General features: G+C 33.1%; 1 protein-coding gene across 1 annotated transcript in view; it reads left to right on the top strand.

The window, feature by feature from the left end:
- The first annotated feature begins 269 nt into the window (after positions 1-269).
- The window catches only part of LOC117208013 (two pore potassium channel protein sup-9), a 158,104-nt gene continuing 145,227 nt past the window's right edge, over positions 270-13,146 (top strand). Inside the window, exon 1 of the mRNA XM_033448814.1 lies at positions 270-883. The gene's annotated coding sequence lies outside the window, so the exon portion shown is untranslated. The remainder of the gene's footprint in view (positions 884-13,146) is intronic.

The following is a 13,146-nucleotide window of genomic DNA, read 5'->3' on the forward strand; positions in this document are numbered from 1 at the left end:
TTTATTTTTTGAACAATCAAGTTGCCAAAATATATGTTTCCAAATCAATTAAAATTAAATTTCATAGATCAAAAAATAAAATGAACGATACACTATTAACAGACCATTCGTAAAAGAAGGGAACAATCATCCATAATCAGGAGGAGTAACAGCGGTAAATCGTGGAGGGTGGTGCGCACCATAGTGAACCCGTTAACGAAAAGGGATAATACCAGTAGTGGCGCCGCTGTCGGTCAAAATTCGAACGAATGGTTGTGCCGGAACCGCGCAGATCGTCCTCAGTAGTTGCCCAGACGCTGTCACGGGCGTAGCTGGATGCTGGATTGTCTCTCTCTCTCGTGCGCGCGCGTGTCGCAGGGAGGTGCTTCCTTTTCTTCTTCCTCTTCCTCCTAACCTCGTCCTACTCGTCGCTTGTATCGGTCGACGAACAACGCCGTGGACGTCACGATTTTTCGATGCTGCGGATATCGTGCGACTCGGTCACCGGTTCACCATCTTAACGAGAAGAAGAAAAGGTGCCGGAGAAAAGGGAGGCCGACGAGGTTTCCTGCCGGTCGGTGAGAGAGAGAGATAGAGGGTGAGATAGGGGTTAGATAGAAAGGTAGAGTGAGGCAGTGAAAGGGGATTCGACAAGGAAAGGCAACCGAGAGAAACAACGAGAGACCGGTAAAATAGAGAAACAAAGATGGTGTGAGGGAAATAGACAAGTAACGAGGGGAATACGGGAGCAGCGAAAAAAGATTTCGGAAGGAAAGCTGTCCGGGAGGGGTAGAGATGTGTTGAAGTGTGTTCTTGTGTATATATATGGTGCAGTGCGGTGCTGTGCTCGAGAGAGAGAATGGCGTGGTCGGATTTCGCGTGTACCTCGCCGTGACGTGGAAAGGTAAGAATCCTGTCTAACCTTTATCTTTTTTCTTCTACGTTTATTTATAGACATCGTTTAATATTACGAATGTCACGATGTTTTGCGACCCCTATCGATTAGCCACAAAGATCGAGTTTCTTATTCGATTGACAGTGTACCCGCCGAAGCCGATAATTGAATTTGATTTGAACGATGATCTGTCTGTCGGTCAGTCGCCGGTACCGCGTGCGCCTCTATCGCCTGGCTTATCCTCTTTGCTACTACTATGGAGCTCGTTGGCATGCCAGACGGAATATCGTTCTTTCGTTCAATCATCTTTTTCTCGTGTGTGCCGCGTGACTTACAGATCGTCCACGTTATTTGTACAACGAGAAGTTTCGTTTTTGATTATGAACAGACTGCGGATGTTTATGCATTTGTAAAACGCACATGATACAAGCATAGTACTCGTAATATTTTGTGAATGAAATAAAATATATTAGCAAAAATATGAAATTAGAGGCAAGAAGATAATTGACACTAACAATGAGTAATAAAATTTAGCGTGGTCGTATTGTATTATAAATGATTCGTATTCTGATTGGTACTTGTCGTCTCTACCGGAAGTGTTATATTGTGTTTCGTATTTCGCGCGATATTAAACTTGTTAATTGAAAAATTGAAATATCTTTAGATCTTTAATGATTTTCTTTTTCTATTTGTTAATATAATATGTTAATGTATATATGTTAATATAATTTGTTAATATAATATGTTAATATAATGTTTAATATAATCATATACAATAAAGTCCATTCTATGTTTGTATTTAATGTATAATAATTTGTCGAAAATTGGAAATATTGTTCGATATTATGATCAGGGAAAACTGAGTTAAAAGTGTTCATATTTATATGCGCGTAGTATATTGAAAGATATCAGAAGTTTCATTTTGGATTATGCATTCCTCTTACACGTTGTTTCAAAATGGAAGATATATTGTTTAAGTTCGTTCTTGTCGCAGTAAAAACTTTTGTATTCAAATTTCACTTCGTCATATTACACTCGATGGGTTAGGTTGTGTTATTCTATGCGTTGTCTTATTCTTAAGCAATAATGTTGTTACTTGTAATTATTAATTAGTTCAACACATTACAAGTTAAGAATTACAATTGCATTTATCAATCGAATATTTCAAATTGGAATACATCAAAGTTGAAATGAAAATAAAAACTGGATAAAAAACAGCTTATTTTTAAGAATAAATAAAATATTATTATAGGTTATAAGATGAATTACTATAAGATATTTTGCTTTGTATCATTATTAAAAATTACAATAACAAAACTGTTGGTATATTTAGAAATTGAGATTACTGACATAACTTGAGGTATACATACATAATATAAAAATTGTTCTGTTTTGACCATGAGATAAACTTCCATTTTAGTTGAACAAGGTGGAGATAGAAAGTAGTTTCAATGCTCCACGTGTGGTGTAACTCGATCCCATATGAGTCATATTGTGAAATGGTCTGCGATATTAAAGCTATCACACTGTATTACTTACAAAATGGTGAAAACACAGTAGCCTTGTTGGGAAGGAAAGTACTTGTCTGCTAGTTTTACGGTTTTAATTTCAGTGCATTATGATTAGTTTTCCAATAAAGTTTGGTATTTATGATATTCTTTAATTTTTCTTTTCCATAATTGAGTAAATAATAGTGTAAATAAGGTTTTGTTTATTCCAACCTTTCTTCTTTTATTCTTCTATTTTAAACGTTTCTTTGTATAATTTGAAATTTTCCACGAGAAACATTAACATTCATTATAAATTCAATAGTTATAGCAATTAAAATTTTTTTTAAAAAGAGAATCCATGACAATCACTACTGTAGTATCTACTTTACTTCGAAATTGAAACAACCAATTAGTACACTATATCAAAAGGATGAAACCAAAATTGAGGGCTGAAATTATAGTTTTTGAAATATCCTTAAAAATCTAGAATACAAAGTAATATATTTTATTTGGACTAATGGCTTATGAGAATTGACTTCTTATCAACGCCTCTTCAACTTATTTTAATGCGTTCCATCCGTAGTCCCTCTGGTAACTCCATTACAGATGTCAACATCTCGGACGTATTCGCATATGTTCTAAACTACGTCCAGGGATGCACCCTAACTGCGTTATCACCATACGCTGACTGGCCGTTTGTGACGTTGATAAGCACGTGTCAAGCATAGGTTGTGGCACCGAATCGGGAAGCTTGTTAGACAGGTCTTCGTGAAGGATTCAAAGCATCTCATCGTTGATGCTTTTAGTGGGCCTGAACGAAATTGCGTGTCCCTTCAACCGAAGGAAAATCGAGTTCTGTTTAAAATTACATTGCACTTTGACATAGCCATTTACAAACACACGATAAACGAAATCTAAAGAGGTATGTTTGTCATGTACCAATTTACCTTTCGCTCTCATCGTATTGGTACGATGGGCACTTTATGTTCGAAATTGTTTCTTACATGGATATTTGGTTTTATCACTTGTTGTTTTATAATAATAGAAACGATATTTTCGGGAGATTTGTCTTAAATAATTCTTTTGTACTGGAGGATTTATTTAAACATTATTTGAAATACATACGATAATTTACTTACTGTTTATATCGTTATGTTATGAACTCACATGCAGGAGAAGTTTGTTCTTAATATGTTCATAACATTAGCATGAACTTTTTTTAAACTTTGTTGTACGAGGGGATGTATCGAACCACGAAAAAAACAGCTTTGAACCTATTTTAATATTGCAAAGAAGGATATATTTTAAGAATCTTAAAATAAACCGATGGTGACCTTGGTTCTATATACATGTTAAGTTTGTTCAATAGAACTATTGAAATATTGTATTTGTTAACACGTTCGTTGTTTCGGGCCTCAGTCGTGCGTTTCACTTGAAAGTCATGTGGAATTTGTTTCCAGAATTTTGAGTTAAAATTCATTTCAAGAGAGAGGATAATATTCTAAGTGGTATCAGACTGCGTACGGTCAGACAGCAGTAGTTCGAGTCCAGTATGCAGTAGCCAACTTTAATCGTTACAAAGTACTGTAAATAACACGCAGGAACAGGTTAATAAAAGTTTCAAACGTATCCATACGTATATTACATAGGTACAATACGTCGAGTTAGATTGATGGGAAAAATTCACGAAATAAAAATCACGTTTTGTCACATTTGCGGCGCTTCGCTGCGAAAAATTGAAAGAATGCTATCGAAATCGAAATTGTTTCTCGTTCACTTTAAATTCACTATTTTCCGTTTAATTCAGGGGGTTGTCGTTGAATCGCGTGGGTTAAATAAAATCGAAATTTTATTTGTCCACGACAAAATTGTATTTGAACAAAAAATCTACCATGCCTCTTGTAGCTACCTTGTTTTCGCTTTTCCACTTTCGAATTCGATCAACCGTTTCCCTCTTTATCCTTTTATATCTACTGTTCGTTGCCTCGTATATACTTGGTATATACTGGAAGAACTTCGTGCATCGAAGTTTCACAAGGTCCTGTTTTAAAAAATGGATATAGACTCGTTCAGATTAGCTGAGTTACTTGAATTCGAGTAGCTCGAATTTTGTCTTAATATAAGTCACGTTGGTTGGTCTGAAGTCGTTCCTGTTGAAGTGACCTAAGTTCAAGTGGAGAGCTAATAAAAAATAGGCACAGTATAGTAAAATAGAAGCGCTCATAGTGAAAGTGATACAAGCGACGAAACTTATAATTCCAGACTTTTGGTTTGGTAATGTATATTTTCCTACATTTATCTTGTTCTAGGAAAAAGATATTCTCCTACTAATATATCTCATATATTTTAGAATGTCTGTAGACAAATTTAGTGATTTGTATAATATGAAGGAACATAAAATTTCGAGAAAGGTCGACTTTGTTTAATAAACCGATATATTTCAAGATGTACCTAACCCAAATATTATCATTGTAAATAATATTACGTTATCAAGAAACTGTTGTTTCTTTCAAGTCAAGAAATATTCGAAAATATTTCAACTTCACCTAAAACTTGGACAAATATTTCAAGTTTACATTGTAATAGAGTGTTTCGAATCATTCAAATTTAAGCTGCACGAAGTCAAGTAGTTTGACTAATGAGAACAAATGTAGAAACGTAGAAGGATGTTCCGGAGTAAATAACAGCTTCACGGTGTGCAGTAATAGAAGGGTATCAAATTGCTTGAATTTAGGTAACTTGACAAATGTAAGGCATTCCAATAAATTACGTAGGAGGCGGCGGTATGTTAGGCAAGACGATGAAAAATCTCGAAGATCGCTTTGAAATTAGCTCGTAGATCTTTCCTCCATCATGTGCCACTCTGGATTCCCTTGAATGGTAACCTCTCTTGATATCTCCGTCTTTATCAAAACTTTCTTTCTAAATGAGTACGCCAATATTTAGAGGCCACGTGACTACAGAGCTAAATTGCGAATTCTTAAGACGAAGGAAAAAGTAAGTAAAAGTTAGGAAAAAGTTTATATCGATTTTGATAAAAATGTTACACGAAAAAGTTTTGCTCGAGAAGTAGAAAAAATTATGAATATATAAGATGCTATCGAAAAGTGGCTTTCTTTCAATAACCAACAAAGAAATCCGCTTAGTGTAAGTCTTAGTACCTTTTAAAATAAGGGGTTGCGTCTTACTGATGTATACATCTACATACTTGTACAAGATAAATCTAATTTTTGCGAGCTGCTTCTGTGTCCGTAATTTTTATTAGAGATATTATATCATTATCATGTGTATTTAAATTTTAAAAAAGTTTACTACTTAAATTAATCCAAAGTTTGATTATTCTTCTATATCGATGGACAGCTCGATTAAAAAAGAGACAATGTTGTAAAATGTTTGATCAACGTTTTCACGCGTAATCCTTTGTAATTTTGTTGTAACGTTTAGTCGTGGAGGGGAAATTAATTTTTAAGTCCTCTTTCCAGCGAGGCGACCGCGGCAGGTCACTGGTCTTATTGAAAAGAACTTACGTTAGAAAAATAGTTTGCAGAGATTATCGTGCGTTGTTGTAAAACTTTACTTTCGTTATCAAACTTTCTTTAACCGTGTTGAATTCAAAACGGCGGCTATCCTTTGAACATTATTTCCATTCCAAAAGTTTCGTCACTGTTGTTAACCAACACGGATGTTTAGCTTACCTCGAACATATTTTCCTTGGTAATCTTCTAAATTTTCAACGAACGCTCGCATTTTTTCTAATGATTCTGATAAAAAGTTGCAGTTTCTATTTATGTTGAAAGAGAGAAGATATACGTTTTACGTTTCTATTCTTTTTCATAACGTAAGCAACTATTTTTAATACATTTTTTTTTAATTACAATTAATTTTTCGTAATATAATATTTGTTCCGATAGTAATATTTATTTAATTGTCACCTAGTATTGTTCAGTCATAGGTGACGCTTTGGATTAGATTTAAGGGATCCATTTCTTTCATTTTTAATATATAAAGTAGATTTTTTGTATGAAATATATTGACATAGATATACTATTAGTTACAAAAATGTATAGCCATTGCGAGGTTATGAATAACCTCCGAATTTAATCTATCAAGCGAGGACTAGTTGCGATAAAATGTTGAATGTGATGAAAGTCAAATATTGACATGTTTGTGAAATCAAATTTATGTTTTGATCATTTTTGACCTATGATGTTCGTCCAAAATTATGCGGTTTATCTTTCTAGGACATACTTGCTTTAAGCTCCTTTGCTGCGTGAACATTAAAGAGGTTAAACCTCAACTAATGAGGTTACTGATCCACATGACTCTGTGTGCAAGAACATACTTAGTTTTTTACCTAAATACACAAGTTTCTTATCCTGTGCGGTTTAACAGTTATTTGTTGCTAATGATCATCTTTGTAACAATTAGTATAATATTTCGTGACGCAGACGAATAATTGAATATTATTATTCACTCATTTGATATCCTTTAAATTAATAATTTTGTGTAGATATATATTCAGCTATAATTTGCACATATTTTAAACGAAGCAGATAGATGCAACATTGAGCTTTATGGATTATTGAACTAGAAAATTCTGATTGAATGTTATCGCGTATTTATCAGTTATAGTTGCGTTCTATCTGTATCAATATTGCATGGATCATACGTATATTCGGCACAATTGTATCTCGAATTTAATTACGAAATTCATATACAATGAGAGAACATTGTAGATATTGTACATATATAATATAAACTTGTCCTTTATTTTTTATTCCAAACAGCTGCAACTTTATTCTTCCCGTTTTTATCATACTTCAAAATTAAGAAACTTTTTCGATAGGACAGAATAGTAAAAATTTTTTCTATGGCATAAAACAGAATCGATGGATGAATTAACTTTTCTTTTTACTGAAAGCAATATCTGTGCTCATAATCAAATATCCGTTAGAGAATAGAGAAGCTTGCTGTTACCATGAAATATAAAATATAAATTTGGTTACTTGACGGATGCTATTTCGAAAATTGAAAAATGGCAAACAAAACTGAAGGCAACGTGGAATATACGTAAGACAGATTGATCGTTGACACAGCTTGTACCGTGTAAACTGGCAGTGAATTGATATTTACTGTCTACGAGACGGTAGCAATAGTGGAGTCATTCTGTTTGACGAGCACCTTTGTTCTATCGGTCCACAAACAGCCGAGCTATGTCGAAAAGGGGTAGAATTTATAAACGATGAAATAAGTGAAGCGCACGGACAGTCTCGAAATTCGCTGTTGAATTGTACTTAACACAGCTCGTCCAAATGAATGTAATTCTCAACTTGGCATCGTGCCTCTTTGTATGCAGCCATAGCCGTGGAAATGAAAAAAAAAACGGTTGGATGTACGTTCGTCACATCGTCTCTTAAAGATGTCGAAATTTTATACGTCCGAATACTTACGCGATTAAGAATAATTTGCGCGACGAATACGTTCTTGTAGTTTCAGAAGCTTTCACGCAGATCGATCCATTCCCACGTTAAATGCGATTAATCGCCTGTTGAGAATCGTGCAGCTCTTTTGTTCCCTCTTTGAGTTGGTTTGACCTTTTAATTATGTAGTATAGCTTTTTATTACGTGAGCCAAACAATGTCAACCAGGAGAACATTTTAACAGGACGTAAAAAGAATATTAGTTGCACGAGGCCAAAAATTTTTAATTACGGAGGGCTAGGTCGCAACTTTTTGGGTTTATACATTTTTTACTATATCGTAACATAACTAATTCATTACCTTACGTCAAAATAAGTTACTTAAAAGAATTATTAATTTTAATTAAACATTTATTAAATAACTTACATTGTTTACAAATTTTTGTATTGTTTCCATGATAAAAATCACTGTTGGAGGTAATTTGTTTTAAGGAAATACTTTCTGTACTATTCTAATATTTACAAAATAGTTAAATATGATTGAAATGCATGGATATAAAGTTTCGTTACGGGTTACGAATAAATCCACTCGGTTAAAAAATCGTGTGGTTACAAATGGTGTGATAGGCGTCTATCAACAGACGTATTTGCTGTTTTTTTTTCTATCTGAATAAAGCTGTTTCTCATTGGTATCCCTCTATTTCGAGCTTATTCTTCGCCATTCCTTTCGTTCTAACGTCATTGGGTCGTCAGGTGCATTCGTTATGTCGCTTGAACGACTTGTCGTTTCACAATCGATGGATCGATTCATACCAAACGTGATTAATGAACATTCGACATCGAATTTGTAGTGACCTATATTTTTAGCATTACGCCGAATGTATTATATAAAGTGCATTTTTCTTTGTTCTCTTGTTCTTCTACTATTTTTTAGTATATTCGTTCATTATTTTCAATATATGTGGTTACGATATTTCTTAAAAGACGTTAAGAAAAAATGTGTTAATTGCTTATGCAATCTTTTATTCAAAATGCTGTGTGTTAAAGAATTTTTAATTACCAACTTTTAAAAATTTGTGAAATGATATTTTATCGATATTTTTGATCAGTTTCGTTCAACTAATTTTGTAGCGAATATTAGTTTCAGTAGAATATTTGCATCAGAAGTTAGTAGATGTGGTTGGTCTAGCGAAAGCAATGTCTGATCAGATGCAGTCCGCTACCAGTTGTACCATTTGTCTCTTTCTCTTACAATCGACTATTTTGTTATCTCTTCCTCGTATTTCAATCGTGTAATCGCTTATAATATATTTTGTTCATACTTTTACGAATAAGAGCGTAAATTGATTAGAAAATTATTCCAAACAATTTTATACGAGAGCACAGATTCATCAAGTTACTTTATTGCTTGTTTTATGGAGGGATTAAAATTTTCCCTGCGATGAACTTTGAAAGCACTTTTAATACACCGGGGTTAAAAAACAAATTTATTCGTTGTTATGAATATATCAATAAGAAATTTCTTTTGTCACAGTAACGAAATCATTGTTTTATTACAATCCACAGAATAATTATCTCATTATATCATTTTTGATTAAATTAGATTCCGTGGACGATTTTAATATACTTTAACTCATAATTCGCATAATATTTTACATAAATTGCATATTATTTTGTACTTTTTTATTATAAGAGGTTCTAGAATAAACGACGTAATATATTTAAGTCAATCTCGTTCTCGCAGAATGTATTGCTTGTATGCTTTTAAATTTTCTTGAATCTCACATTTATGAATTCTGTCAGATCCTTCGAGCGAAAACAGATATGGAAGTTGTTGCAAATTAAAATAGGAAATAAAATTTCAAATCTTAATCACATTTTTAACCTGCAAGGACTAAAAGATCAACCTGTAGAATTGAAATTGATTTATCTATATTAATTTTTAATTGTGTGGTCACAGGAATCTCTGGTTAAAGTTAAATATTCATCGGACTAAGTGTATTAATGTAATTTTTGCAATTGACACGTTTTTGTTATTAAATAATATTCTCGAGAAATATTTTCGTGCGATTTTATCCTATAAAATTCTAAGATTTTATTCTATAAAATCTAGAATTCTTTCAGGCTGATATCGTTAAATAAAAATAAACAGTATCTACATGTAAAAAAATATGCGAATGAAAAATGATGTTTAAATTCACAAGGGACAAGACTTGATATTCATTGCACTGTTACAAAAACGAATACTAAAGATTTTTCAAAATTGTTTGCAAAGAAAAATGCAAAGACCGACATTCCATTTTATGCGAACTGTATTAAAATGATATAACTACTAATAATATAACTAATGATATGTCTACTTCTTGATACAACCCAAGTAAAAGATCTAAAGTACTCGAATATTCCATATGTTATAAGTTAAGAAGAGTCTAAAGTTTCTGGTTCGATACTTCTAAATATTATGACATAAAAACATTTTATGTATAGTGGGTGCTGGTTGTACGAGTCTATTAAGGCTGTCTCACACAATATATTCATTCGTGTCTCTCTGAATTACCTTTTGGCAAGGCTTTGTACCTCCATGTAGGAAGGGTGTTATCGCGGTTGAAATCCTGCCAAAGACACGGTTCAGTCGATTCGGTTACAACGCCGTGACGGGATCCAATGTGATATTTTCGAAAATATGATGTACAAGGAAGGAGGTATTCATTGGATACGGAAACTCAACCATTGAAATGGCTTGATTAACCATCTTACATTGCATTGCTTGGATTTTAACACGTCTAATAACTCGTCCGATTCTCTCTTCTTGTTTCGCGTTCGTTCAATTAGGGACTCGTTCTTTTGACTTGCTATCAAGTCTACAATTATCGGGCGATGAGCTGCGGAGTCATTTGCATAAAATTTCTGGTAAAATTCTGTCGTAATCTCTATATGAATCGGGATCTTCTGTTAAAAAATTTCTATTAACAGACTTCAATTGTAGAATTTGATAACCTTTGTAGTAGAATTCCTCCAAACCCTTTAACGGTAAAATTCTCAAAAATAGAAAATTTGACTCGTTAAATAAAATAAATGATTTTTATGAATATAATCGGCGTTTGAATTAATATATCGGTAATCTAAAATTAAATTGAGAAAGAATCTTACGTTCCACTCATTTTTATTCCTTGGAAACATCGAAATGCGGGAACAGAAATAAGAAAAACTAAAAAGGAGTCTAGAGAAGCTTTTCCGGATTACGTCGAACCATCCCCGTGAACCCGTGTTCCGAATAGAACTTATTCTGGGCACAAATTGAATGTTTGTCATGGTTTAATCGACTGTAAAAATCCTTGCATTGCTCGGACCACGGAAAAATCATTGCCAAATTATCCGCGATTCGTGCGTTATGTGATTGTAATTCCGTGCCAGCTTCTACTATTTCCACATTGAGGATATCATTACACATGTGTGTCGGCGCTTTCAATCTCGACACCTCGTTCTAGCATCAGCTACGTGCCTGCAATTCTGTCACTGAATCAGCTACTTCTAGTACATATACGTGTGTGTGTGTGTATGCGTGTGAATGAATTTGGTTGTTGATTAAGGTAATAAATATTGAGACTGAGGACCTACGTTTCCTGTATATTGGATATAGATATTTCTGTATATGATATACGTATGAAGAAAATCTTTGGTTGTTCGTTTGACGAATAAAATTTGAGCAACATATGTTTTCCGGTATTAAATAACTTGTTTATTCATGTACTAACATAATGAAGGCCACCGTTGTACTATCTATTTGGCTTTTATTAATATAGTCTGGATCAAACACTATGGTGTATTTATAGTATGCAAGTAGGTTATGGTCAAATAGGTCAATTATTAATGATTATAAGGAAAGAAAAATTTTTTGTATTTATTTCAATTAATAATAGTTAATAATAATAACAGTTAATTAATAATGATATAAGGTATATTTAAAGGTAAACTCCTCATACTTTAATTCTGAATCTTGTGGATTTCTACGTTGAGATTTAATTTAGTCTTAAGGTCTTTTGTTACTTTTTAAGTAACATGCTTGTAATATAACTTTTGTCAAGTACATCTCACAAGAGAAGGAACGTAAAATAATACACGATGCCAGATTTCTATAGAAGACTTGTTGGGAATCTACAGTTCCCATTGAGGGAATATTTTTTAAACTTTTTAAAATGTCTACCTTTCTCCTTTTTTAAACTTTTACTGTTTTTACTGTTAAAACCCCCCTATCATGAATTTTAAATACTGTTTAGTCAGTCCTCATCCGAATTGAAATTCCCGTATCAATTTCAGCGCTTCGAAAGTAGTAATTTAATTTCCTGCCCGTTCGCTGAAAATGCAGGGGAACATTCTTCTTCGCATTCAATTAATACAAAGCACGCTATGTTGCGGAGATCACTTTCGTGAAATATTCAAGAAACGCGTATTATCGTAGGTTCCCGAGACCGAATATCTGAGTACTATGGCACTGTTGCCTATAGACATATATTCATGATGATTCTAGATGGTAAATCGAGCATATACTTGTCGAGGGATGGTAGAAGTAATACGAGCCAAGGATTTGTTTCTTTCATCGTGTATGCGTTTGGCATACGTGTGCATGATTATCGATACATTCGACTTCCGATATTATTGAAAATAGAACCGTACCAGTCTCTGCCTTATGATTCCTGCATCTTATATTTTCAGGACAAATTCAAACAGAAGTATATCTTATGAGACGTCCTTTTTATTATATGGAACGCGATCACATGCATATTATGACTCTTGCAACTATCGATCCCTTTGTATCCTTTTATTTATTGTATTAGGTTGATCGGAACTTCTGTTGGCTCTGTTCTTTCAAAGGAGGAGGTCGTTTGTTTGAACTTAAATTTTTATTAACTAGTCTTCCATATAATATTTCTACTTATTAGGCAATTCATTCATCTCATTGCCGTTGAATTTTTCATTTATATCATTTCAGTTCACTTTTAAAACATCGCAGCTTGAAAATAACCGAAAAAGGTGTCTATGATTTTTACAGCTCGGATTTTTACGTGAACATATGCGTTCCAGATGTAGAAATTTTAATTTCTATTACATACGTATATTATTGTTTCATTAATTCGTCTCTAAATTCCTTTTACGATTGTTAATATATTTATACATGTAGTTGCCTCGTATATTACAGTTTTAAAATACGTTATATGAATACTTTTAGATAATACAATTCGCAGTTCAGTAATAAAACATGTTTTAATTAAATAACGTTAAAATAAATGAAAGTAAGGAAATTAAGGTATTCAAGCATAAATAACGTATGAAATATAATCCTGAAATTTACATGCAATTTAATA

Source organism: Bombus bifarius, unplaced genomic scaffold (genome assembly GCF_011952205.1).
Source record: "Bombus bifarius isolate JDL3187 unplaced genomic scaffold, Bbif_JDL3187 scf7180000008048, whole genome shotgun sequence".
Classification (NCBI taxonomy): domain Eukaryota; kingdom Metazoa; phylum Arthropoda; class Insecta; order Hymenoptera; family Apidae; genus Bombus; species Bombus bifarius.